At 42.4% G+C, this 8,355-nt stretch overlaps 1 pseudogene; it reads left to right on the forward strand.

Moving 5' to 3' along the window:
* Window positions 1-2,446: 2,446 nt before the first annotated feature.
* On the forward strand, window positions 2,447-2,618 carry LOC116866759 (annotated as a pseudogene).
* The last annotated feature ends 5,737 nt before the right edge of the window (window positions 2,619-8,355 follow it).

Here is an 8,355-nt window from a genome sequence, read left to right on the forward strand (position 1 = left end):
TTAAATAATTCACAGTAGAGATAGAGGAAGACAAAAATACATCTGGACTGCAGTTGGAGGCTTAGCTGACCATTTTAAGAAATCAGTCTCACTAGTAGCTAAACCACTGTCTTTATGAGATGATAATTTCTGAAGCACAAATCCCGAGTTCTAGGGCATGCAGCTGGGAGTGGCTGTCCATCTATGGGATGTTCCCCCCCACCTTTGGAACATTTTAAAGAAGATAGTTCATCTTTCTCTAAAAAGAAACACAAAAGTAGTTGTTAGACAAGGCTATTTGTGCACAAAATCCTGTTTTCTCACCTAACCAGGAAAGAAGATTTTAAAATTTTGCATGGGAACCTCTCTGACCTGAACTATCCTTTTGTTTTCATCATAGTTATCCTCAGTAAGTGTTTTTTACTTGCCCTGATACTTTATATTATTTTAAATACTTTATATTATATTGCGGACAGCCTACTTATTGTTACATCAGGGTTTTTGGGGTTGTTGTTTTTTGCTTTGTTTTGGTTTGTTGTGTTTTTTACTCTACATCAAATTGAATGTTGTCATGAGGGAAATGAAATGAACACTGAGTAGGTCTCAAGACTATATTTATCAAAGTACAGTGATCAGAGCAATGAATTCAGGTAATAGGGGACTAGATTTAAACTTTAACATCGCTTTAAATGTTTATGATTGTGGCTTTAACCTACAGAAGTCTTAATTTCCTAAAATATAGAACTTTGTAAATACGACCTGGCATCTGGAACAGGAAGACCGCATTGGTGCGTACACGCATGCACACATAGATGCTAGGGTAAGGTCCGAACTCCAGCAGAGTTTAGTGGAACCGGGACAGCATTCAGATGACAGAGTTCATCCTATCTTAAAGACAAGTTCAAGAGAGTATGTTTAAAAGGAAACCAGGTCTAAGGAATGATTTCTCACCATGGATTAAGCTTAATTAAGCTTGGCTTTCTTCCTAGACCTTGGTGAGGTCTTAACAACATCCTGACTCCTTTTGGGGGTCAGAACCTGCCAGGCTTCTCCTCCAGGCCACTCTGGGATCCTGCACGCTTTCCGGCTCCCATAGTTCTGGGTTCACAGTCACAGAGCGTGAGTTCTCTGATGAGTCAGATTGCTCAGTTAGCCATCTCATGATCATCACGCATCTTTCCAGACCGTTCTTTTCTCAACTAGACTGCCACGAGGACCTGAAAGTTGAACCACTTCTCCTGCCCCCAACTCTTCTCTTTTCCTTTTCTGTTCTACTTCAGGTAAGGCACATCAGGTACCTCTATTATGGTTCTAGAGGAGGGGAGAATAAAAACCTGAAGCAAAATCCAGACATATTTCCCATCCCTTAAACACCATGCTACCTGCTGGCTCCAGCTCCTTGAGCTCTGTTACTCCAGAGGACAGGTCTCAGCACCTGCTCCCTGTATCCATCTTCTACCCCAGCACATAAGTCTTGAGCAGTGTGTTTAAACAGGAAATCGAATGTTTGAGGATATCGAGCAAAGGCATTTTTGCATATTTGTTCGAGGACAGGTTAAAAGAGATCATTTGTTTTACACATTACTTTAGTGTTCTGGGCATATTTACTCAAGTATGTGCTGGCAGCCCATTGAACGGGCAACATAGGTAGTCCTACTGTGTGTTAGGACATGAGTGATTTACTAGTTGACGATACCTCTAATATTATTCCTTTGGTTAGGGAAGTTACAACTGATTTCTTTAAGCTCCAGGCTTTATGGAGACAAAAAGACCTGTTGAGTCAGCAGGGGTTGAGGGTTTTCTGGCTAGCAAGGCAAACTCAAGTCCGGAAGAAACTAAGCTAAGCTAGCAAGAGAGGCTATGCCTGGCTCGGTTCTTCCCAGGGACCACATTCCTTACATATTCCTTATTTAAAGATGGGCAAGGACCAGCAACCTCTGCTGCTTCCCAGCCCCCTTTGTGGAAGGAAAGGGCTGGTGGGTGGGGAAGAATTAGCTGAACCATGAAAAACTTCAGCCATGGTCAGGCTGCAAGGAGAGGAGACCCGGGTAGTGCGAATTCCCTGGTGGTAACTCTCCCCTCCCTGGCTTGTTCTGGCCTCCGGCCCAACACCTGGATAAGACAGGGGGTGTCTGTGCTGAAAGGCTGTGTTCCACTACGAATCTCCCACAGACTGAACATTTGACTCTACTCTTGCATTTACAACATCGTGAGAACACAAGTTACTCCCAGAGAGCAGAGTGTACTTACGATTTATCAGAAAATGAGACAATGGCTGTAACATCGTAATAAGGGGACAGAGGAAATTGTTCATGTCTGCCAAGTTTCCTAATATGTTACTTAAAGGACGTGCTCTGATTTTCATTAATTCTCTTTATGTAAGCAGAGTTTAGAATTCTTTCTCTGCAGACAATGCTTATTATGCCTGCAACCTTGGAAAACTTTCACCTCTCAATTGTTTATGTGGCTTGCTTGCCAGCTTTTTAGCTGAGATCAAATGTAGTATCAGTTCTGATCAATATAATATCTGAAGACAATATATTAAATGCATTTTTGGAGCAGGGAGATGGACTAGGAGCTTCCTCTATCCACTGCGTGCATTGGCCTGGTATGGCAGTAGCAGGAACCGTGCACCCTCCTGGGGTCATTACCCAGGTGTTTAAAGTCAGCTTGAGCTGGGGTGGGGCGTGGCAGGTGTTCAACAGAGACTCTGTCTGCTAGTGCTTCTGCCTTCGAGTGCCTGGGCAGGTGACTTGTGCCTGGCCTCCCGGAGGCGAAGGCTTCTCCCCATCAGTGACAGGGAGCCCTGGGCTTGCTGAGGTGGTTGCTGGAGGCCCTTAGGTTTTCTCCGGGTTGTGTGTCTTTACTATGCAGGTGCAAGGAGAGTCAGCAAAAGACAGTCTGGATGCCAACGCGGGAATGTGTGGAAGGCACTATTGGTCTTCTTACACACTCTGAACATGAATACAAGTGTAATCGTGCCAACGGAGAAAACAGAAATTGTTCATGTGGATTGTGAAAGTGAGAGAAATTTGACAATAGACCTTGCCAAAATTAGTATTCAGTTATTTCCCCCACTGCCCTCATCCAGGCCTGATCCTGGAAGGGGAATGAGGCCTGTTCTCTGTGTTCAGGAGGCATATTCTCTAAATTAACAGTATTTTCTAAAAATGGGCTTCTGTGGATAAGCTAATTACTCTGATCTTCATAATGACCAATGGCTAAAATACATTGGCAGAGGAAGGAAAATTCATGTGGATATAAATACAGAGGTAACTACACATCAAATTTGATGTAGTATTCATTAATTTTAAGACAGCAAAACACTCATTTCATCTGTAGTAAGGCTTTATCTTTTAGAATATCCACTAGCTTAAGGTACCCTACTTTGTTTTATTTTCAACTGACCTTGTCCTTCAGGAAACTTCCTTGATGAAGAGAGGAAAAAACAGGAACGGGAGAGGAAAAACCTCCTAACATAAATGTCATAAACTCCCGAGCTGGCACCATGTGCTGGGCGGAGCTTCCGTTTTGCTTTGACTCTTTCCTCTGCCCATTCTTGGTTATGTGACTTTGGACCAGTTCCTTAACTGGTGGTGCCATCAGAAGCAGTGACTGAACATGGTGGTGGTGGTAGGGAGGGACATGACACGGAAGTAAAAATGCGAAGTCAGGGCCTGGAATAGAGCATCACTTAGCACACCTGCGTAGGATGAATGAGACAAGCAGTGCCGGGTGTCTAAGTCTGGGGTGAGGGCAGGGCTCTGCAGACATTGACCAAGGGAAGGATATGCGATGGCAGTTGTCGGGGCTGGGAGGTACTGAGGCAAGGCCTGGGGACTTGAAAGCAGAACAAGATAGGAGGTGCTCCTATTAAAAATTTAGGGCAAAAAGAGGCCGAACCCTTCTCTGCCTTTGCACAGATGATCCGTGTGTGGTATGTCCCAAAGCATGTAAAGATCCTTCCCCACACTTCCCACTCATTCATATCCATACTCCAACCAACAACAGCCTTCCTGTGGGCAGCAGAGAGGACCATATTTAAAAATACATGTTATTTGTAGTTTTTGACTATAAACCTAACTTTTAAGATAAAATTTTGGAATATTATTTTTATTTTATTTTATTTTATTTATTTATTTGACAGACAGAGATCACAAGTAGGCAGAGAGAGAGAGAGGAGGAAGCAGGCTCCCTGCTGAGCAGAGATCCCGATGTGGGCCTCAATCCCAGGACCCTGAGATCATGACCTGAGCCGAAGGCAGAGGCTTTAACCCACTGAGTCACCCAGGCGCCCCTGGAATATTATTTTTAAAAAAGTGAAGAGAATCAAGCTTCAGCCAGATTGCATCTATTGCAAAGTTACTTCTTCTCCATTTTGTAAGTGGTCATCGAGAGATGAAGCTTGAGTTCTGTGTGAGTTCTCCAGGTGTATTTTGATGTTGTTACCCAGCAGATTATGTTGAAAGGAGCAGGAGAAGAAGCAATCATCAGGCGGAGAAGAGAGGAAAAAAAGATGATCCCCCAGATATCTGGGATTTGCTGAGCATGACAAGAAAATATTACTATTTCCTTGAAATGGACACTGGAAAGGGACACATAGTTTTACTTTAAAACATGATGCTTTTTAAAAATATGAAGCAATGAGATTATTTGCCAGATTCTGTGGGGTTATTATTAAGTTATTGCCATAACCAGGTCTGAAAAGAAATGCAAGGATCTGGAATGAGAAAGTGGAAAGCAAAGAAAGAGTCACGGTGTTTTGACTCTGGGTTAAGGAAAGGGAACATCCACAATTAAGGTGTGATTCAGGGAGGGGAGGCATCAAAAGGCCACCAGCTAGTGAACTTGCTTCTCTGTAGAGCAGGAACTTGGCAGGAGCTAATGGTGATGTGGAAAGACTGCCTTATCTCCCCCAGAGAAAGCCTCCGGCTCTGAGCTTAACTGTATTTGCAAGGATGAATCAGGAAGCTTACGAGTTTATAGTTGCTGGGCTGTTTCTGCACCTACTTGGCAGATAAACAACCCCAAAGCTCTCCACTGCTCTTTAGTCTAAAGAAGGATTACTTCTCTCCAGATGGATGGGTATTGTTAAGCCAAAAATGAGAGCAGGAAATATAGAAAGAGATAAGACTCAGCTTGCTTAGACAACGGAAGATCCGGAGAAACTAAATCCCAGGCCAGAACATCATCCCGAGGAACTTGGGGGGTACATTCAGAATTTTGTGCAATGAGAGACTAGTGACTCCCGCAGCCAGTGGAATTACCTGGGGAATGATCCTAAAACACAATGCATACAATTGTCTTGGACTTAGTATCTTTAACTTCTATTAGCTGGTTAACCGTAGATATGGCACAACACGTAGCTTTGAAAGGGATGTGTCCAAACTAAAGATAACGTTTCTGAAGAGATATGGCCTGTATAGCAGAATGAGCGTGGCTTTGCAGGCCACAAATGTGGGTTAGAATCTGAAATCTTTATCTTGCTTCCTTGGTGATCTTCCACAAGTTATTTATCCTCTCTGATCTCCAGTTTTGTTTTTTTTTTTTTCATCTGGGGATAATGACCACCTGTGTTCTGTTCTGTGGTGAACATTAAATTGAGATACTGCTATGACTGTCCCAGGTTCAGAAGAGATACCTGATAAATAGTAGCTTCTAACACCATTTGTAGGAGCTTGATACATAATCCCAATCCCCAAATTCTCCTATGTTCAGAAAGATTTTTTTTAATCTTCTTTAAGTATAAAATTGGGAGGTAGGGACAAGAAAAAATAATAGGTACTGTGTCCCTGGCTTTTATCTTAAGATAAAAATAAAACATGGAAGTCTTGATTTAAAAATGAAGTTCAGGAATGTGTTCTCTGACATCCTGGACGTTAGTTAGCTTGTTCTGCTTCAGTGTATGCATCTCTAAAATGGGACCATTGTTACAGTTATGAATTGTTTACAATAGAGAACAACATCTCCTCAAGGTCACAAGATCCTTTTATTTTAAACTCATCTCCATTTATCTCAACCATTCAAGAACGTGAAGGGTTTCAAAAGTGGTTTCAAAATATTCCACTTAAAAGACCAGGTTTTCTCCTGCTATAGAAATGTGGGACAAGGTATATTCAAGTGGTAAATCAGTGACACCCAGTGGCTGCTGCTTTTATGTTTACGTTTCTTATTTTCAATTTAACCTTGTCAGGCTCCCTCCCAGAACGACTTAAGATGATGATGAGAATACTGAAGTCATAGTTTACTTTTGAAGAAGGGTTTCTCAGCAGTGACCTGAGTCTTCCAGGACTTGGGACAACCTAATAGCAGCACCAAAAATGGAGAGTGCTGGAAGGTAGGGAAACAGTTCGGGGAATTCCCTGCCACATCATTTTGCATTTTATTAAAGAACATAGTCAAGTTTTCCTGTCATTGTTGGATTTTGCAAGAAACATTCCCCTCATTAAAGTGACATGCCAACTGCCCAGTCTCCAGTTACATTTAAATCTGTTGAACACAGTTGGGAACATTCCCTAGAAATTAGACTTCCGAGGTGTTTGAAACCTAACTGGAGGTTTAATCCAAAGTGTCCCTCCTGTCCCCCAAGCTTCTCTGTGACACAGTAGTTGTGGTGGGGTTGGAGATCCCCATACACTCGAGGTTGAATGGAAGCAAGCATAATGGTACATGGCTGGGCTCACTTCCCAGCTGGGACACTCTGCTGTTGGGTGCTCGGGGGCCACTTACAGCTTCATAGGGCCCTTATATTTCTATCTGTGCGAGGCAATGACATGTAACACACAGGGTTTCATAGAGTTTTAGTGAAATAACATACCTAAAGTGATGGACATATGATGCGCACTTGTCCTTTTCATCCGTCGAGGTTCTCTGTCAGCCCAGGTGCAAGACAACTTCTGACAAAACCCTTTCCCTGAAACTGGATGAGTATTTTTTAGGTGCTCCATGATCTGACTATCCTCTCAGGGGACAGAGAGGGTGGAAATGAACTCCTTGTCATTCTTTGTTCTTAGGGGGTAGGACTGTTTTTTTTATATAGAACCAATGCTGCTGAAGTACTTCGGGTTTCTTGAGCGAGTGTCTCTCTTCTATCACATTAGAAAATTGTTAGCTAATAACTTGCATTGTAAGGATTGGTATTTTCCCCACATGAAACCTTCAGGAGGTCATCATAGTACAGAGATATGGTGGGTGAGGCAATTAGCTCAGTTCAGAGGATCCTACAGAGGGTTCATTAAAATAGAAGACTCTAGTTCTCAATTGCTTTTCCTTTTAATTGCCTGACAAATATTTTCATCTCAAAGGGTGAGGTATTAAACTATGTAAATAGAAATGGAGTTGTAAGTAAAATTTACAAAAGGTGATCTTTTTTCATTGTCTCTACATTAGTTAAAAATGGAGTTAGTTGAATTCCATGTGGAATGGCTACGATGCCAGCTCTTGGAGTCAAGTAGACTTGAATTTGAATCCCAGCTTTTCCACTTCTTGGTTTACTTTGATTCTCTGAGCTTCAGTCCCATCATCTATAGAACAAGGATGGCCACGCCTGCCTTGTGGGGTAGTTGAGAAAAGTACAGGAGAGCAAGTCTGGAAAATAGCCTCTGGCACATAGTAAGTGCTCAGTATGGAAAGGGAGGATCGGGGGATGCCCAGAGCAAAGGCTCGGAACAGTATCAGATTCCAGCCCTCTTTAGATAATAGGTATTTCCTCTTTACCTTCTTAAAGTGGAATTTTAGAGCTCCTATAAGCTACCTACCACATTCTTCAAATTGCAGTGTAGTGTTCTAATTGAAACAGAAAGGAGAACAAGAAAGGAGAATTGCACTGATGGTGAAACAATATGCATTTCTCTCTAAGGCTCAGGCAGCAGGGATGCTGCGCCCCAGGCTGTCCTGCCAGTGATAGCTAGCCATGCAGAACTGTTTAGCCGGGTGACTTTTGTGTCACAGGTGGTACTGCTCTTGGAGGCTTTTTGAAAAAGTGAAAAACTCTTTGTAATATTTCGAACAAGGCAAGGAATGGTGTCTCTTCATTTAGGTGTTAGTTGCATTACTGGACGTTTTATGTTGTTTTATATAAATGAAATATGAGGTTTCTATTTAAACCAAGCAGAAACACTTTGTTAGAGTCAGGTTTTAAGCTCAGAAAATGATGACCAGGTTCTTCACCTGTACAGACTTGGGATGGGATGATTTTTCATTATGGGACGGCCTCCTTCATTACAGCATGAGGACCCTTGAACTCTTTCTGGTTATTAAATGCTAATAACCCTTATCTCCCCAATTTTTGTGACAACGTAAAAACCCCACGATTTTACAGAATGGCTCCGGGTAGGCCGTGTTAAGAACCAATGGACTAGAGGGACTTGAATCTCA

The sequence above is a fragment of the Lontra canadensis genome, unplaced genomic scaffold, assembly GCF_010015895.1.
Source record: "Lontra canadensis isolate GAN:19392208 unplaced genomic scaffold, GSC_riverotter_1.0 scaffold10, whole genome shotgun sequence".
In the NCBI taxonomy this organism is placed as follows: Eukaryota; Metazoa; Chordata; class Mammalia; order Carnivora; family Mustelidae; genus Lontra; species Lontra canadensis.